Below are 21,668 nucleotides of genomic sequence, written 5' to 3'. Positions count from 1 at the left end.
TCAGCAATATCCAAACATGAAGAACTCCCTTTCTTTATCCCCTCTCCCCACCTCCAGTGGTCATTTAAGGAAAAACTCCAATATGAAAAGAGACTTAGGTAAATAAATAGAAAAAAAAAGCAGTTCCAGAGATGAGAGATAATTTGAGCAAGAGAAGAGAGTTTGAAAGTCAGAAGAAATAAAGTAAATATTGTATTAATAAAACAAGTATGGGATACTACGAAAAGGGGAAAATCTGAGAACAAGAAAGAACACTTAGAAATTTTAAATATTATTGCTAAAATAAAAATGTGTAAAAGAATTGGAACATAAGGTAAAGAAAATCTCCCCAAAAGTAGTACAGAAAGATGGTGTATCTGTCTGGGTTCTACCAGAGAAACAAAACCTTGACATATATATTTATATCAAGAAATTGATATATGTGACCTATGGGGGCTGGCTAGGCAAGTTCAAAATCATTAGAAAGGGTAGGCTGGAACTCTTAGGAGCTGATGCTGCCATCCACAGGTGGAATTTCTTCTTCCTCAGGGAAACACCAGTTCTGCTTTTAAAAGGCCTTTCAACTGATTGGGTCAGGCCCACCCAGATTGTAGAGAATACTCTCCTTTACCTACAGTCATCTGATTGTAACGGTTAACTACATCTACAAAATACATTCACCGCAATACCCAGATTATGTTTGACTGAATAACTGGGTACTGTAGCTTAGCCCAGTTGATACACAAAATTGACCATCACAGATGAAAACAACAAGAAAAGAAATAAGAAGATTCATTCAGGAGCTCTAATATCCGATTAAGAATTCCAGAAAGGGAGACTAGAGAAAATGAGAGGGGGAGGTCATCAACAGTATGGGAAGAAAAACCAGTTCCAATAGTGAAGATCAGGAATATGAGCATCCACATTGAAAGGGCCTATTGTGTGTTCAGATTAAGGAATAAACAAACAGAGCCACTACTCTCAACACAGGTGAGGCTGGGAGACACCTGCCAGAGACGCTGGAGAGAGGGGTCCTGCACTGAGAGTAAGATCAGATTAGAATGACCAGTGCTTCTTAAAATTTAATGTGCACACGAATAATGGAATCACCTGGGGATCTTGCTAAAATGCAGATGCTGATTTAGCAGCTCTGGGGCCTGAGGTTGTGCATGTCTAACAGGCTCCCGAGTGATGCTCCAGCTTCTGGCTCTGGGACCCCACTTTGAGGATCAAGGAGATAGACCATCTCTGAGGTCCATTTCAGCTCTGCCGTTCCATCTTATCACTGACCAAACTGCTAGGAATCCCAGCTACACCTCGTCTGCTAGGAATCCCACCTACACCTCATCTGACGCTGCTAATGCAGCTCATAAAGTGAGTTCTCTCTGGAGGTCCTAGCAGTGCACGTTACGACTTAACAGAAAAGGAAATGGCTTTTCTCTTAGGCAGGATAACATTGCTAGCATTAAGAAGCATATCGACTAAATAAGGAACATAAAATATGATCAAAATACTACAGAATCCTCTCTATCCCATGGAAGTTGATTAATTTCTGGGGAATGTTTTTATTTGACTTATATTTAAGTGTTATTTGTGAATGAATGGTTTATAAAATCATTTTTAGAAACTTGCAAACTGGACCAGGAGTAAAAGAGAGAATTCTAAAGCACCATGATCCTTTTTATCTCAACCATTGATTCACAACTTTAGAAGGTCAAGAGTGTAAAACTTATGGAATTCCAGGTTAGAATAATTATATCATCAGTGTTTTTATTAATTTTATTATTATTTTAAATCCGTTAATTCATGAAAATGATCTTAAAAGTCAATTTGTGCAGAAGAGTATGTGTAATATTAAGCAATTGTCCCTGGTATCACCCCTTCCCAGTTGTATCTAGTGACACTTTTAAATTACTTCCCTCCCCCTTTTTTTGGTAGTTATTGCTACATCTCTAAATACAATGTAGAATTCTATTATTTCTTGATGTATCAATTATATACATTATATATTGACTCCCTGCTATGGGAAATGAGGATTTCATTCCCTTATGTGTTTCTTCGCTTCTCAGCTGACCAATAAGTTCATATCTCTATTTCGGTTCCACTATTACCTCTGTAGCTTTAAGTAATATATTTTAATTGCTATTTTATCAACTAGAGGTGAAGTACAGTGTCCTTAAATACTCACTTTGTAAGATGAGGAGCCTGGTGACTCTACCCTTTCTCAACCCTTCTTCCACATGTCCACCTTTTAACTTTTGCCACCACACACTTATTTCCTCTTACTCTTGTATCTGAAGGTTGATAACAACAATACATACAAAATTCAAATAAATCAACCCTTCCTTTTTCTGTGGATTGATTCTACAAGTGGAAAATCAAAAACATTTACATGATTGTGACTATGTAAATATTGTACACTGTCAGTGAAGAAGTACTATGCTATTACATTTCCTTCCTCAAAAGTTATCTCTTGAAATTTCTAATTGTTTTTCTATTGCACTAATAAATTAAGCCCTTGACTCACGGAGGTATTCTTAGTTAAAGAGTGCCTATTTCATTAGTTAAAAGTATCAGAAAATTCCCAGGTCTGCTTTTCTTACCTTAATGTGCCTTTTGGTCCTGTTCTATTTTGGCCCTGATTCATCCTTGTTTCTGGTTCTTAGTGAAGGCTGAGCTTAGGTTGCTCCAGGATACAGAAGAAGAAAGAATATCTGGTTCTTCAAAGCTTGCTCTAGAGTAAAAGACCAACAAACTAAATTATTATCTGAATGCTGAAAGGTCAAGATTCCCTTCCCTTACATCAGTATTTTTTTAAACTACAGGTTACTACCCAATAGTGGGTCATGGAATCAATTTACTGAGTCACAATCAACATTTTAAAACAGTGAAGTAGAATAGAATAGACAGATTCCATCACAAATAGTATAGTTGAAGTACTATTTCAATAATATGCATGTGTATATATTTGTATGTGTTCTGGTTGCGTGTGGAATATGTATTTTACTTATTTTACTGTTGGTTGCTATTGAGAAAGCTTGAAAGATCCTATCTTGCATGCTGAACTGTCTTTTTTTTTTTTTTTGGCCTAGAAAAGTGTGAAATTTGCCCTCCTTGTCTACTGTATAACTCTCCCTGGTTTAAGGAGCAGGGACCACCCCTTGGTGTCTAATGGAGCTCCAGGCTCTGCTCACCTTTTTCTGAGCTGTATCTTCCCAAGTGAATTATTGAGACCTCTTATGGTTCAAGTTTGTCCTAGACTTCTAGACCTCTAGCTCTACCACTGGAAAACTGCAGGTCTCCACCAGCCATGCCTTGTGTATTGACAACCAGAGGAGATCATTTCTTGACAAAAATTATCTTCAGGAATAACCATGAAATAAAATGAACAATATACTAGCTAGAAAAGGGAGGTAGACAGCGAGCATTTTCTTTGATTGAACTTTGAATATATTATGCCATTTAAAAAATAAATAATAAATATTACAGTACCAAAAGCCTCCCAAAAGGTACCAGATTGATAAATTTTAATTACATTACTGTCATTTTTGAAAAGCAACAAACAAATAAAAGACAACAAAAAAGGAAAACACATGAGGAAACATTTCTGAGAGGGTAAGTGCCACCAAGCTCACAGATTTCATCCACGGAATGACAAAATTGAAGTAGCTCAATTTCTGTTTTTTTGCCTTTACAATCATTGGCTCTCATTCTTTATTTTGAATCTACTGTTTCATTGTAGCTGGGGGTTGGAGACAGGAACTGCATTCAAAGTGAGCCCAAGTGATTTGGAATTGGATCTTCTCTAGAAATGAACTCATGTAGCTGGGTCGGTGTGTGTTAGGGCTGGCTCTAGTACTGGGAGTTCTCTGAATTCATTTCCTTAGAGAGTACCATGTTGATTGGAGGATAATCACTGAAAATTGCTCTGTTGAAGTTTACATACATATTATAGTATTAAAACTTGAAAGGAACAACCAGCAACCAAAGAGTTTTTGGAGGAGGACTATTTTGTTACTGACTTGTGTAGAATTGCCAACGCATGGTGAAAAGAAACAGACCTGCTAGCTGGCATTATTATTGTTTGAAAATTATCTACAAACAATGCAACCCCTTATTGCCCACACCTGGGACTGACCTTTCCACTGCCCCACTTGCGCTTCACCAAATTCCAGGAAGAAAAGTTACTCCCACTCTTTCCCAAGTTCTTTTGATAATTTGTTTAGAGACCTTGAATAGCATTAGGGAAATAAGCCTGTAAACACAACACAGTGATTCTTACTCGCAGTTAGCCCCTCATTTTCTTTTGCTGGGCCCTAAGCCAGGGAACAGGTTTATGGACTTTTCTTCACTCTAAGGGAGCACTCCCAGCATATGTGTGTGTGTGTGTGTGTGTGTGTGTGTGTACGCATGTGCACATTGAGGAGGCCACAGGGGAAGGAGGGTGAGTGTTGGGTGAAGTGAGGAAAACACAGGAAGACAGATTTGGCTACACAGCGTTAGGGTATACGTATAATGCCAAGTGGAAGAAAAGCCCCGAATATGCCATAATATTCCTAAGATAAATCAAAGTATAATCAGAACCTTGGAATTTTCTTGCCAATATACTTGCGAGTTCACATGGCCCTCCTCAGGCACTGTCTCTGTGCTTTCCACTCCCATCCCCAGTTGTTTTTCTCTCTTATAAAAGGCAACTCAGAATAAACTCTCCTTGGATTCTCTAATCAGAGCCACAATTCCCTTTGGTCCGCCCTTGCTTTTATTTTTCTTCACTTTTCAAACCAGAGAACATTTGAGACTGACTCAAGCTGCCTCCATCACTGTAAACGTGCCTCCCCAGCTTACTTTCTCACCTGCCTCAATGGCAAAGGTTTCCTTGCTTCGTGCACATGTGGCCGAGCATGTTAAGTCCACCCAGCCTACCTTAGCACCCAGAGCCCAATGGGGGGATTTCCTCTAGAGGGAACATGAGGCTGAAAGTGGAGGAACAGCTTGACGCCGATGAAATCTTTTGAAACAATGACTCTCTGGCTTTAAACAGCCTTCTCATCTAATTTGGAGCTCACCATTCTTCTGCTTAAATTCCAGATAAGAAACATCCCGGGCACCTTAATCGCTCCTCTTGTTTTAGACACACTTGTGGCCTTGCAGTGTGCCCCCTGGGTCACCTTCTGGCTTTACTGCCAGCCTGGCCTATGCTTCCCCTTCAGCTTCAACTAGGGAAGAAGGCCCCATTCATCTTTCAAGTTTCAGTTTGGAGACTGGGCCTTCAATGAAGCCTAGTACTCCAGCCAAAGGTTCTTGGTCCTTCCTCTACACTTCTAATAAGCCCCTTACTTCCTTGTTGCCCATGTGACTTGCATAGCTTGCTACTGTACACTGTAGATATCCACTTGGGGATCTTATGCAGCCAATGGACTTTAAGCCACTTAAAGGCAGAGTCTACACATGTTGAACAATTTGTATCTACTAGAGTGTGTAGCACATAGCCTTGACCATGATGTATGCACAGTAAATTTGCCTAGTGAATCAAAGGGTTAAAAATAGAAGGAATAAGAGAGTCACAAAATATACTCCTGGATTAATTTGCGTATGAGTGTGCATGCGAAGTTATCATTTAAAAATCTTCTGTGATTTCAAGCAAAGCCTTTCAAAACAGCAAGAAAAAGACAAACATTCCAATAGATAATTTGGAAATAGTGTTAATATTTTTTTCATATGTTTATTGGATGTTTGTGTTTTTTCTTTTGTGGAATGCTTATTGACTATCGATAGCAATCAAAGAAATACAGATGAAAATAATAGCAAGAAACCACTTTTTGGCCCATCGAAGTGGCAAAGGTTTTTAAAAAATGAATAATACCTACTGTTAGGAAGGGTTTCACATGGTGTCTCATAAGCTGCTGGGAAAATGTAAGGGGAGAGAACCTTTGTGAATGGCAGTTTGTATCAAGATACTTAAAATGCACATATTCTACAACTACTTTGGAAAAACTGTTTGACAGTATCTACTGAAGTTGAACATATGCCATCTTTACAACTTACCAATTCCACTCCTAGGTACGTATCCAAAAGAAATGTGTGCATATGTTCACCAAAAGACATGTACTAGAATGTTCATAGCAACACTATTCATAACAGCCTTAAATTGAAAAGGACTCGAAAGTCCATCAACAGTAGAATGGATAAGGAGGATGGCATATGCACACAATGGAGTGCCATCCAGCAACGAGAATAAACAGATGATTGCTTCACCCAACTGCATGGACGAATTACACTACCGACATACAGTACTGTTGAGTGAAAGGAGCCAGATAAAAGGAGTACATAACATACAAATGATTCTATTTATAGAAAGTTGAAAAACTGGTAAAATTCATTTATTGCATTAAAGGTCAGTATAGTGGTTACCTTTAGGGTGTTTAGGAGCTGGGAAGGTGGCTTCCGGGGGGCTGGTAATATTTTTTGATCTGTGTATTGTTTCCATGGATGTGTTCACTTGATAAAAATTCATCAACTTGATAACACTTAAGATTTGTGATCTTTTTTGGATGGATGGTATCCTTTAATAAAAACTATTGAAAGTCTGTATGCTCTTTCACCTAGTAATTTCACATCTAGTGCTTTATCCTGCTGAAGTAAGAAATATATCCCTAGTCAATGCCTACATGGGTTATTTTGGGGTGATAAGTTTTTCAGGTGGTGTTGTTTATTATACTTTCTTTAATTCACATTATAAATTGTATGCAATGATTACATTATTACTTTATAATCACAAAATGTATTTAAAATTTTTATACGAGGGCGAGTCAAAAATTACCCACACTCTGGCTGTAGAATTTATAGAAGTTTTAATATAACCGGAGTGGGGATAATTTTTGACTCACCCTCGTAAATACATCATCCAAAGAGGATTCTGTCATCCTCAGTTCATACTTTTGCAAAGCCTATGAAAGCAGAAAAGTCAAACAGGCCAACTCTATTCTCCTTGCCTTGGCAGTCAAGTCACTTCTCCAGGCCTACTGACTCCAATAGAAGTCTCTGAAGCCCATGGAAAACCTTACAAATCCCAGAGGGAATTAAAGAGGTAAGTGAATTAGCCTCGTTTCTTAATAGCAAATGTGGACTGGTGGTAGAAAACAGGAACCACAGAAGGCAGGAAACCATAAGAGAGGAATATGGTAATTTTCCCTTTCCCAGGCTTATAGTGAAGTTAGCTGTCTGTGGGCTTGGAGAAAGCACTGTTGTAGCAGCTACCTGTTCTCTTTTGTCCTTGAAGCTCCACATTTGGATAGTGACAGTGGAGATCAAACCCTGGGTGATTTTTCTGTTTGTGAGATTAGATGATAAACAACCTCGTGTCTGCACTGGGGGAGAAGGCCTGTTTGGATTACATTCTTGAAGCCAATCAGAGGCAAAGGAGGGTGGCTTTTCTTAGACCTGGGCACCAAGACTTTATCAACTGATCACTTGAAGCAAAAAATTCTGAGTGAAGTAAGTCAGACAGAGAAAGACAAATATGTGATATCACTTATATGTGGAATCTAAAAAAGTGGTACAAATGAACTTATTTACAAAACAGAGACAGATGTAGAAAACGGATGTAGAAAACAATCTTATGGTTACCGGGAGGGATAAATTGGGAGACTGGGATTGACATATACACACTACTATATATAAAATAGATGACTAATAAGGACCTACTACATAGCACAGGGAACTCTGCTCAATACACTGTAATGACCTATATGGGAAAAGAATCTAAAAAAGGGTGGATATATATTTATATGTATAACTGATTCACTTTGCTATACAGCAGAAACTAACACAGCATTGTAAATCAATTATACTCCAATAAAAATTCTACTTGTTAACTGTAATATACACCACTCACCTTAGATATTATAACTCACAAGACATTTTTAAAATCAGCGTACAGAAATGTATCATAATTCTCAGGGCCGTGCACCATACCTAACAGTTTGTTGTATGGTCAAAGGGACACTGTAGGCAATGATCTGCAAAATATCCAGAACATTTGTCCAGCTCACATTTATCCTTTGCCAAATGGAAGGTCTCAGCCAAAAGTGTCATAAAATGTTAAAACTATTTCTGTTCAAATGCCCAACATCTCTGAGTTTGTTCATGGTAAACATAATAATTAAATATAATGTGAAAGAGGTAGCTATGTGAGGTGGTGCCTTAAGAAATCAGTAAGGAGGCAAAATCTAAATCGTATTGTATATGGGATGGTTAGCGTAGTGCATAAAAAAAGAAGCCTGGAGAATTGTCTGAAGGAAATAAAGGCCCTTCCATATGACATCAGTCTGCCTACAAATTGCATATTCCCACTGTGGAAGGAATACAGAAAGTTATTGAGGCCTGATGCCTTCAAATCATATACCATCCCACCACCTGCTTTCATGCTCTATGAAGATGGAGACCATGTGGTTTGAGTTGCCACTGTCTTCCTCATGTGCACACAGTTGACATGAAGCTTGTGCTTATGTTAGTTTCCTACAACTGCTATAACAAATGATCACAAACTTGGTATCTTAAAACAACAGAAATTCATTCTCTCACAGTTCTGGAAGCCAGAAATCTGAAAATTGGTATTACTGGGCTGAAATCAAGGTGTACATGAAATCAGGACTGGATTCCCTTGAGGGAGAATCCATTCCTTGCCTCTTCCAGCTCTTGGTGGCTGCCTGCATTCCTTGGTTTGTGCCTACATCCCGCCAATCGTAAAGGCCGCCATCTTCAAATCTTTCTCTGCTCCATCCTCACATGGCCTCCTCTGTGGATGTGAAGTCAGATCTCCCTCTGGCTCTCTCATATAAGGATACTTGTGATTGCATTTAGAGCCCACTTGGATAAATCCAGGATCATCTTGCCATCTCAAAATGCAAATACCCTTTTCCCAAATTAAGTAATATTTACAGGTTCCAGGAATGAAGACTAGTTATTTTGGGGTGTTATTATTCTGCCTGCTACAGGGCTTAATAAATACTTGTTGAATGGCCATTGGTTCTACCAATATTTGATGGGCTTTTCAATCCATCTAGAAGTTTTATTTCTCATTGCAAATTAATAAATTTGCACTCTGAATTTTCATATCAATCCCTAATGAGCTTTGTTAATTGGAAGCAGTATCCAGCATATATCCATCTTGAAGAATTTGAGTAGATGCAGTTTGGTGAGAAACACCCTGGGACTGTGGACATTTCTAAAGATACCTGCAAGCACCAACCACATTCTGAACTTTACTGAAGGTAGCTTTTCTGAAGAAAAAATTTCCCAAATCAAAAATTCTACTTCTACAGTTTTGTTTTGAAATTTTTTTTTTAAATAAGCAATTTGATAAAATGCTTTAGAGAAACTTTGCTGCTGGCTCAGCATTGCTCAAAAATAATTAAAAATGGATTTCAAAACTCATAGCAAAATGAAAATACATGTAAGTTCTTTTTCTTTCTTCTTTATGTTCGTTGGTAGGATTAAACTTCCAGTTCAAGCCCTGCCCTTTGTATGTGAAAGCAAGCCGCAGGGGGAATATTGCTGGGCTCCATGTCTTTCTGCTTTCAAACATGGAAAAGGTAACTGTGCTGTTCCACCCCAGCAAGCCTCCCTTTTCTTCCCTGGTCTGCCTCTCGCCTTTCATTCTCTCTGATACTGGGTGGGGATAAGGGCATTCACCAATCTAGGCTTTTCTTCCTCAGCTGATGACAAAGATGAGCCCACTGGGTGAGTGACTTTCCATATTACCACCACTAATACCTTGGATTTTATTGAAAGACTTTCTTTGAGGGCTCTGAAGCACTTACACAAATATACATGTTATCCTCTCTATAATCCTTTGAAGTGGCAGAGACTGTGGACATTTATAAAAGACAGAGACGATGCTGGCCCTGCCCTCGAGTTGACTTAAGCATATTATGTCTGTATCTGGCATTATGTCAGTCAGGATTCTCTATTAATCAGCAGATGTGAACATCAAAGTAGGCTGAGATAAAAATCCATGTTGTTCATGTAGCCCTACGTCACTTAAAAATCCTGAAGAGTTTTTAGAATTATCTGAGAAAAAATTATATTAATCGTGGCTTTAATAGTCAGTATGGAATTATAATAGTCAAAATCTTCGAGAATTTTTAACCCCCAAATGCCACATCCTATTACTTGATTAATGAGAATGCTAAAGAACTTTGGACCTTTAAAAAATTCAGATTCCCAAATGCTGCCCCAGATCCACTGATTCAGGATCTCTTGGGTGGGACCAAGGCATATCTATCTATCTATCTATCTATCTATCATCTATCTATCTATCATCTATCTATCTATCAATCTGTCATCTATCTATCTATCTATCATCATCTATCTATCTATCATCTATCTATATTTCTATATCTCTGTGTACAGTATATTTATGTATATATGTATATACTATTTTTAAGAAACTTATTATTATGTAATTTGTAAACATATACAAAAGTAGAAAAAATAGTGTTCCCCATCCTACTTCCAAATTTATCAACACTCTGTTGTTTTAGTTTCAACTCTTCTCTACCCCCTCCCCCTTTTTGTTTACTGGAGTATTTTTAAAGCAAAACTAGACTTCAGACAATTGATTCCAAAAAATGTGTCAGTATTTATCTCATGTTTTAAGAAGACATGACCGAAGTATCATTATTACACCCACAAAGTTAATAATAATTCTTTATTATCTGATGTTTAGCCTTTGTTTAATTGCCCCTAGTAGTCTCATAAAATGTCTTTTATATAGTACATAAAATCAGAATACAAAGTTCACACATTGTATTTGGTTGTTATGTTTCTGAAGTCTCTTCTATGATAGTTCTTCCTCCGTTTATTAGCACACTATATACACTTTTCTCCATCCAGCTGTATGTAGAGATAGTCATTACTTTTTATAGCTCATAGAACTCCACTGGGTAGATATACCATATCTTATTCAATCCTTCTCTTGGTGACAAACATCTATTTGTGTTGTGTCTAGTCATTAGCTGTTACAAATGGTATATTTTTCCCAGTGTATTTTTGATATAGATTCCTAGAGATGACATTGCTGAGTCAATGATTGCGTATCAGACTTTGCTTGTCACCAGCTTTCCTTTTGCACCCTGTGACTTTCTTACAGTGGAATAGATGACTAGCTTCAAAGTTTTGAGGTCTTTGTTCCTAGCGGTTACCAAGTATCAAAGACTGTACACAGCCAAAAAGTCAACTCACTTATAATGCAGTGTTTTGGCATTGTTAAATTGTGCATGTTATCCATTTGTTAGCTAGTGTTAGAAATTTCCCAAACACTTTATGCTTATAGATTGGTGTTTATATTTCAAAATCTGCAAACAGCAGCCCTGTGGGACCCCTATCCATCACTACCCTTACTCCAGTGTTATCGCAATTAAGATAATTGCTCCCAGGAAATTTGCAAGAACAACAGTTATTCTGCCTCACATTTCCTGATTGAAATTGAATGACTCAGTAAATTGAGTAAAAAAAGAAAGTACTCTACTATATATTTTAGGAATTAGGTTCATTATTGATAGCAAAACACACTCCAGCTGAAAACAAGGGCTAGGAGAACTTGAGATGTAAGAAAATAAGAATACAAGAAGAAAAACAACAACTATTAAAGAATTCAAAACAAAAAGATCAAGTTATTATGGATAAATGACAGTCCAAACATTTAAGAACACTAATATGCATATTGAAATCTCCAAGCTAATTTAGCTAAGCTATGCCTGTATTTTTTCTGAGACTGAACAAGACTGGGGCATTTTATAGTAAATGGGCTCTATAGGCAAACAGGTAGGTGAGGGGACCTTGGAATGAACCAAGAGTGGATCTCTCCATGCCCTGATGCAAAGCATTTGTGGTGATTCCTTCCAACCAAATGCTGGTGAGTTGCGCATATAGGCAAGAAATATTCTGTTGTACATTGATTTCAGTCAGAAAATGGTATATTCTTTCCTTTCCATTCTCATACTTCTCAGAAATCACATTGAAATGTCCCTTAGAAACTGACGGTGTTCCGTTAATCAATTGCAAGCTAAATATGCTTTTGAGGTCAGAGAGACAAGAGTTTAACCTCAGCCTCTCAGTGGCTGTGTGACTTTGTGTGTGATATAAGCATCCTGAACTCCATTTCCTCATTTTCAAAATAGAGCTAATGGTGCATATCTGTGGTATCAGGCTTAAAATGAAGGCTCAGTGTTATGTGCTACCTTGACATCTGATAAAATTGTGAAGGCTTTGAATGGCCTAACCACAAATTCCCTTCCAACTCTGTTCTGGCGGATAAGGTCCCCTAGGCGAGTAACCCTTCTTATCATGGGGACCAAGCACAGTTCCTGCCTATCCCTGACTAGTGGGTTCCAGTTTTCTGCCAGACCATGGAATTATATAAACAAGCCAATCACATTCTCCTATGGGGACCAGGGGCCATCCCACCGTCTTGATACCACAAAGCCTGCCTCCTACAGCACATAATGGTTCTGTTCCCAAGTGCAACCCCCATGTGGTTCTGCATGGTGTGGTGTCCTTTCCTCTGGGCTATAAGTAAATATATGTGACTAGCAAATTGCTGTCAATCTCATCTGTCCAGTATTTGGTGCCATGTGCTCAGCCATGCCCATTACCCTAGGGTGGGGATTCGTCCCTCACTAATGGGGTAAATAGGAGGCTATTAAAACAATATCTCATGGGGTTATGGTGAGGAGTAAGTGGAATTAAGTGAAATACCTGGGGAAAAGATCTGTGTTACTTCTCAGGGTATGTTGTACTGAAGAGGAGAGAAAGAAGGCTTTGTGCCCTCAAGGCAATCAAAGCATAGTGGGAGAGAGATATCATCACATAGCACTGTAATCCTTGATTTACTTGTGGAAGTGAAGGTGTAGAGGTAAATCCAGGGTTCTCTGTGAGCAAAAGAAAGGCATACAATTTAACAACCTTTATCACTTCATCTGTAAAATGGAAATAATATACCTACCTCATAAGGCTGTTTTGAGGATTTAAATAAACAACGTATACATCCCTTATTCCAGTTTCTGGCACTTAATAGATAGTAGATTGAGTTGAATTTGAAGGACTAATGGGCATTACTAGGTGAAAAAAGTATTTTACAAATGGAAAAGTCCCCAGTTTGTTTCCAGGGATGGTCATTCTTGTTTGTTTGTTTTTTTTTCTTCAAGAATATCTTTTCAAGGAGAAAACAGCCAATTAAGATGAACAGAATAACACTACTTCTTATACCAGGCAGTGTCACAGTATAAGGGCTAATACCACTGGCACAGAAATCCTCAAAGAATCCTATAAAAAACACATGGAAGCCAACCATTTTGCCAGCCCTGGTGTGTTTCTTAGGCAGCCAGAACTGGTTGATTCCATAAATTTTGTTTGTTTAGTTGTTTCTTTCCTTTTTTCTTCTTTTTTAAAAAAAGATGTCTAGTAGATATTGCATCACTTTGTTAATAATTAAAAATATATGCAGTGTTCAGGATGCAGTGATACAGGATGCATGGTGATAAATATCACCCCGTCTTGTAATACCTTCTCAAAAATGACCCATATACAGTGGATTTTGTAATAGAGCTCTTTTATTGTGAACATAGGTTTAATTGACAATTACCTGCCACCTTTGGTTGTTTATTCCCACTCATCAGATGAAAGGGCAATATGGCAGAGTAGAAAGTGACCCATTCAGGTGTCATTAGGCAGGGTCTTTTGTCTTAGTTCTGCCCCTAGCTAATTGTAGAACCTAGAGAATGTCTCTTAACCTATTCACTTTTTTTTCTTCTGTGAAATGAAGTGTTGGGCTAACTCGAAGATTCCTCATAACTTGGACAGGTTATAATGGGAGGGTCAGAGTTAAGGGTTTGAGGCCTGACAAATTTGGCTTTGAATTTTGATTTGCCACTCACTGACTCAGAGACCTAGGTAAGATCTCCTTGGTCAGTTTCTTCATCTCTCACAAATGTTATTACCCTTGTTCTATTAAGGGTTGTTATGAAGCTTAAATGATATAACCAATCCATCAGTAATTCCATTGGCTCTACCTTCAAAATAATTCCAGAATCTGATGACATCTCATTATCTCAAAGCCACTGTGATCTCTTGCCTGGATTGTTCCAGTAGCATCCCAAATATTCTCTGTAGCTTCTTCCATCTTGTCTTCCCCACCCCCAACAGTCTGTTTTCAGTGCAACAGCCAAATCAATCCTTTAAAAATATGTCAACTCATGTCATTCTTCTGTTTGAAAATTCTCCAGTGGTTTCCAATCTTACAGAGAGTGAAAACTTGAATCCTTACAATGGCTACTGAGGCTCCACGTGATGAGGCTTCCCGTTGCTTCCTGTCCTGTGATTCTTGGAACAGTCCACTCCAGGCACACCAGCCTTCTTTATGTTCCCTAAATACTTTTCTTTCAGATATCCTGTGGGGGCACTCCTTTACTTCCTTTGAGTATTCTCAAATGTTTTCTTGTCAGAGGGGCTTTTCTGTCTTATTCCTCCTCCTCCTCCTCCCCATCCTCTTCATCTTTCTCCTCTTTCTCCTTTTTTTTTTCATTTTGTTTACAAAGGTGTAGTGAAGATGATGGGTCCCAGGGCCTCACATATGCACATCTGTCTATCTTCTTTAAAATAGTATCCTCCAGCCTCATCCCATCACTCTCTATCGTCCTTACCCACTTTTATTTTACTTTATAGTACTTATCATCATTTTCTGTCTCCCATTGACTGGAATGTAAGTTTCATAAAGGCAGGGACTTTGTTTTATTTGCTGAGGTGGCATCATCCTCTAGAGTAGTACTTGGCACATAGTAGGCACTCAACAATTATTTGTTGATTAAATTATTACTCTATAATTTTTCAGGCACTAGATAAATGTCACTTCCCAATGCCCCTCTTAAAAACATAATATTTGGCATCTTTTAGTCATATTATTTTATTAAAATGCAATGGTGGATAGACCCTGGTTTCGGCTCTGACATGTAAGCTTAGCAGTCCTCACTCGTGTCCTTATGAGAAGAAAAGTCTAGCCAAACTGAAAATCAGCAACTTGTTTTGGACCCACTAGACAACTGAGTTTCTGGGGCAGATCACTCTGAAATCTGCACAGAAAGGTACATCCAGATAGTCACAGCTGAGATCTGCTAACCTGGAGTAGAAGCCTCTGGAGATATAAGCTAACAGGAACACTTAAATGGTAATTTTGATGAATTGCTGGAGGCTGAGTGTGGACTAGCAAGAGAGTAAGAAAATCCTGGGGCTGCAGTTTTAAAGAGCCACAGAATTTTCTGTGTTTTACCTCCAAACACCCACTAGATTCTCCTGGTGGACACTGGAGAAAGATCCCTTCATGGTTCTGGCAGGGAGAGGAGAAGAGTAATTGTTGTGAAATACTCCTATGGTCTTCCCCATAACAAAGACCTACCCTCCAGGGGAAAAGACATTTCCTGATACTTACTTCAAATGGAGGAAGAGCATCCCTTCCACTTCAGCCAGGCCCCTCTAGCCCTCCTATCTTACCTAGGGTGGAAAAACATAATCAACAAGGGTTAGAGCTTCCCCTGGGAAATAGATTGTGAATATTGCAGCCAGAAAAAGAGTAGGAGGCAGGGAAAAAAATCTATGCCACTGGAGAAATATTTGTGAAGGTTACAGCTCTGAGACACAGGACCACTAAAACACTGAGACTTAAGCGGAACATTATAGAATGCTCACCTCCAACATACTCACTGCCACACCAACAATGCCCCAGTATAGTAATGGTGAATTATAGCCAAAAGAGCAGCGAGACACACTTTCTCTGAGGAGGAGTACTTTAGGAAGTGTCCTTGTTTTTGTTTTGGGGAAGGACACGAGTATTTTGAAGTCTTTGGCACTAATAGCTACAGAAAACATTAAACAGAGCCCAATTTCTAGCCAGATTAACATTAATACTCACATTAAAGGCCTCTTTACCTCCGTACTTATTACTGAGTATAACATGTCTGGTTTTCAACAACAGAATACAAGGCATGCCTAGGGGCCAGATAAAATACAGTCTGAAGAGATAAAGCAATCGTTAAGAACCAGACTCAGATATGACACAGATGTTGCAATTATTAGACAGACAATTAAAAATAATGGTGATAAATATGAAAGGGCAGCCAACTAAAAAATTGTACCACCTAAAAGTTGTGAGTTATGTTTTATTCAGGGTCTTACTGAAGGCTATAGCTTGGGTAGGGAGATAGCTTCTCAGACAGGACTGAGGGACTGTTCTGCAGAGGTAGGGGAGGAACCAGGGTATAGAGGAGTTTTTGCTGAAAAACAAGACAAAACATGTAGTCGAACATCAAAAGATTTCTGCTAATCGCAAAAAGCAGACCTCTCAAGTTAATGATTATAGTGCTTTTCTATGTATGGGAAGATGCAAGAGTCTGAGGCCATTGAAATTATTCCTTTGCTAAGCATTTTAACTGTCTCGGGCCAGTATCCGGTTTTTCTCCATCCTGAATTGCCCTCAGGGTGCACTGTCGTGGGTGGCTGCAGTGGCTGATGGTTTGATGGCAGGCAACAGTCATTGTTTACTAAGATGGCAGGCAATATATTTTTTTTGTCCACAGGGCTCTAATGGAAAAAGTAGACAATATGCAAGAACAGATGGGTAATGTTAAGTACAGAGATTGAAACTCTAGAAAGAATCAAAAGGAAATGCTGCTGATGGACTCATCAGTAGATTTAACTTGACAGAGGAAAGATTCAATGAGCTTGAGGATAGGTTAATAGAACCTTCTCAAACTGAAGTGCAAAGAGGATAAACAATGGAAAATAACCAGAAAAGAGCATCCAAGAACTGTGGGACAATTTCAAAAGGTGTAATATACAGGTAAACGGAATAGTAGAAGAGAAAGAATGGAGCAGAAGAACAATTCGAAGCAACAATGGCTGGGAACTTTCTAAAACTAATGATAGACACAAACCACCAATCAAGGAAGCTTAGAAAACACCAGCAAGAAAAAACCTCCCCCTCCAAAAAGAAAAAAGAAAAAGCACAACTAGACATATCATATTGAAGCTGCAGAAACCCCAAGACAGAGAATCTTGAAAGAAGCCAGAAATTTGGAGGGGGGTGGCAGGGGGAGTAGAAACACTTTTCCTATACAGAAATGAGGATAAGAATTATAGGGGCCTTCCAACATTAGAAAGTCTACAAACAACAAACGCTGGAGGGGATGTGGAGAGAAGGTAACGCTCCTACACTGTTGGTGGGAATGTAATTTGGTGCAGCCACTATGGGAAACAGTATGGAGGTTCTTCAAAAAACTAAAAATAGAACTACCATATGATCCAGCAATCCTACTCCTGGGCATATATTCAAAGAAAACCATAATTCGAAAAGATACATGCATCCCAATGTTCACTGCAGCACTATTTACAATAGCAAAGACATGGAAGCAACCTAAATGTCCATCAACAGATGAATGGATAAAGAAGATGTGGTACATATACACAATGGAATTTTACTCAGCCACAAAAAAGGAATGAAATAATACTGTTTGCAGCAACATGCATGGACCTAGAGATTATCATACTAAGTGAAGTAAGTCAGAAAGAGAAAGAAAAGTACCATACGATATCACTTATATGTGGAACCTAAAATATGACACAAATGAACTTATCTACAAAACAGAAACAGACTCACAGACATAGAGGACAGACTTGTGGTTGCCAAGGCAGAGGGAGGTGAGGGAAGGATAGGATGGGAGTTTGGGTTTAGCAAATGCAAACTATTGTATATCGAATGCATAAAGAACAAGGTTTTACTGTATAGCACAGGGAACTATATTTAATATCCTGTGATAAGCCATAATGGAAAAGAATGCATATATACATATAACTGAATCACTTTGCTGTACAGCAGAAGTTAACACAACATTGTAAATCAACTATACTTCAATTTAAGAAAAGAATTATAGTGGCCTTCTAATCAGAAACCATGCAAGCAAGAAAATGGTGGCATGAAATATTTAAAGGGTTGAAAATAAAAATCACCAACCTATAATTCTATATGCAAAGAAATTATCTTTCAAATATGCGGTAGAAATAAAACCTTTCTCAAACAAATAGTGAGAGAATTCATTGCCAACAGATTTGCCCTGCAAGAAATGTTAAAAGAAGTTTTTCAGGTAGAAGGAAAATGACATAGGTCAGAAACTTGGATCTAGCAAAAAAAAAAAAAAAAAAAAAAAAGAAAGAGCATTGGGGAATAAATCATTGAAAATAAAATAAAATCTTTTCATTTTTTATTCTTAATTGATCTTAAAAATAGCTGCTTAAAGTAATACCAGTAACAATATATTGAGTGATTATAACATACAGATAAGTCAAATGAAATCTGAAATGAATGAATAGCAGAAATGTTACAAAAATGGGAGGGGAAAATCAGAAATACTCTATTTTAAAGTACTTGTACTACACTTTAAAGCAATATAGTTTTATTTAGAGATGAAATTAGATTAGTTAAAAGCATATATTGGAAACTCTATAACCATCACTAAAATTTTTTTAAATTGACTATAATTTATACTCTAAGAGAGCAGATAAAATGGAATCATATAAAATACTCAGCACCAGAGAAGGCATAAAAAAGGAGGATAAGAAGCAAAGAAAAATGCAATGAATAGAAAAAAATCACACAGTAGATATTAATCCAACTATATCAATAGTCATCTTAAATGCAAATGGTCAAAAATACACGAATTAAAAGACTCAGAAGAAAGCAGAACTATTCCTTTGCTGAGCAGAAGCTTTTTAGTTTGATGTAGTCTCATTTGTTTATTTTTGCTTTTGTTTCCTTTTCCTGAAGCAACATATCTAGAAAGATATTGCTAAGACCAATGTCAAAGAGCATACTATCTATGTTTTCTTCTTGGAGTTTTATGGTTTCAGGTCTTACATTCAAGTCTTTAATCCATTTTGAGTTGATTTTTGTGTATGTTGTGAAATAGTGGTCTAGTTTAAATTTTTGCATGTGGCTGTCCAGTTTTCTTAGCACCCTTTATTGAAAAGATTATCCTTTCCCCATTGTATGTTCTTTGCTCCTTTGTCATAAATTAATTATGAATGGGCAAAGAAGATGTGAGATACACACACACACACACACACACACACACAAACACACACACACAATGGAATACTACTCAGCCATAAAAAAGATGAAATCTGGTTGGGGGAAGAAAGAAAGTAAGTACAGTAGAGAAATCTGACAAACACTATCTTAGCCAGGTGATCAAGGTCAACACCAACAGTGATAAATCATGTTGATAGTATGTACCCTGCATATGATGTGATGAGATTGCTACTTTATTTCTATGGTCTTCTTTCCCAAAACCCATAATCCCTGTCTAATCATGAGAAAAACACCAGAGAAATTCCAACTGAGGGACCTTCTACAAAATATCTGACCAGTGCTCTTCAAAACTGTCAAGGTCCAAAAAAGTAAAATCTAAGAAATTGTCACAGTCAAGAGGAGATTAAGGAGACATGATGACTAAATGGAATATGGTGTCCAGGATGGGATCCTGGAACAGAAAAGGAACATTAGGTAAAAACTAAGGAAATATGCAAAAAGGATGAACTTTAATAAATAATAATGTTTCAATATTGGTTCATTAATTGTGAGAAATGTATGATGTAATGTAACATGTACCATATTAATGTACCATGTTAATAATTGAGAAAACTGGGTGTGGGGTATATGGGGACACTTTGTATGATTTTTTGCAACTTTTCTGTAAATTTAATACTCTTCTAAAATTTTAAAAGTTTATTTAAAATTGCAGTGCTGAAATAGAATATTCTATTTTTCTTTTTAGATATGAGGCATTTTTTTGAGTACAAAGGAGTGTGTTCAGGAATCTATTGTTAGGGTAGAGAACTGGGAATTCAATGCACTGGTATTATTTACTAAAGCCCAGATTTTATCAGCAAAGTCTTCTCATTTTGTTCCTCTGCCTTTATTAGCATTTGCAACACTCTCAATTTAGCATCGTTTGCAATGTCATTACCATGCTGGTTATTTCCTCTTCCAGATCATTAAGTTAAAATAGACCAACTCCAACACCACACCCTGTGGCAGTTTTGAGACCTTGTCCTCAAATGGCTGCAGAGCTATGAAGTTAGAAACTAGCTAAATAATAATTATCTGCAAATGGCAATTTCCTAACTTAATTGGTTGAATTTCATTCTGCAGGTGGTGATATTAAAGCAAACACTTTCCTGCTGTCCAAACAGACACTCTGTGGTTCTGAATTCTGATGGAAAAGTAACCAAGTGAGCTTGTTGTGCCATATTATTTGCCACTCCCCCAGGCTCATTGTTTATATCTCAGAGGGCTGATCATTATCAGATCAGTATTTCCATGATCCACCTTTGTCACATTTTAAATACTACTTTCTTGTGTGTCGAGTGTGTTTTAGGTTTCCCCATAGTAGCAACTAAACTAGATATCTGTCATCAACTACTTTTTTTTCTCTGGAGTCACTAGCCATAGAGAAAGATACACATATGGCAGGTGTACAGCTCAATTCATTTTCACAAGGTAAGCATGTTCTTGTAACCAGGACCTAGATCAAGAAATAGAACATTACCAGCATCTCAGAAAACCCATCATGTGCCACTATCTAGGCTTTACCTGCCACTACCTTCCACCCCAAAGAGTAATCACTATCCTGATTTTGAAACCATGGCTTCATTTCGATTGTCTTTTGCTTGTTTTAAGTAAGTAAATTGAATCATACATTATGTGCTCTTTGGGGCCTGAGTTCTTTTGCTCAATGTTATGTTTATGATAGTCATCTATTCATTGCATGTAGTTGTAGATAATTGATTTTCGTGGCTGTAGAGCATTCCATTGTGTAAATATACTGCAATTTATCTGTTCAACCACTGGTGTGCATCTGGGTAGTTTTTAGTTTTGGGCTTTTATGAACACTGCTACTATTCAACTTTCTAGTTAGTGTGTGTCTTTTGGTGACCATGTGAATGCATTTTTGTTGGGCGTTTCTTAGCTTTAGTAGAGATATTAGGCAATGTATTTTAAAGTGCTTGGAGCTTAACTTCAGATAAACCCGGTAAATTTCAGATCTACTGCTTACTAGGAAAGTGGACAAGTTACTTAACCTCTCTAGCTCACTTTTCTAAAATGTTTCAGATAGGGATTCATATAGTTCCTGTCTCATAGCATTGCTGTTAAGATAAAAAAAAAAACCAAAAACCATATGGCCCAAATTTAATACAGTGCTTGGCATGGAGCAAGCACTCAATATGTCAGCCACTGTTATCTTTTAATATTATTTATTGAAAAATTGCTCAACATTATTTAAACTTCAAATAGAGGTGAAATAAACAAATTATTTACAGCAAAATTTTTTTAACTTGTAGGATCTTGAAAAAAATGTGTACAGACCCTATAAATACTATTCTTAAGACCTCTCCACTCAGCCACGCCCCAACTATTGTTCCTTTCTCCCTCAAATTCTGAGTACAAAGCAACAAGCCTGCAGCTAAGCCTTCTCCATCCCACAGGCTGCCATGGAAGCTGAACAGAAAATGAGAGGAGTAAGTCTTCATTTCTGTCACAGTTTCCTTGTGGAAAGAATTGAAAGGATATTTGATACCTGAGA

This window comes from Hippopotamus amphibius, chromosome X (genome assembly GCF_030028045.1).
Source record: "Hippopotamus amphibius kiboko isolate mHipAmp2 chromosome X, mHipAmp2.hap2, whole genome shotgun sequence".
Classification (NCBI taxonomy): domain Eukaryota; kingdom Metazoa; phylum Chordata; class Mammalia; order Artiodactyla; family Hippopotamidae; genus Hippopotamus; species Hippopotamus amphibius.
This window is presented reverse-complemented; position numbering follows the sequence as displayed.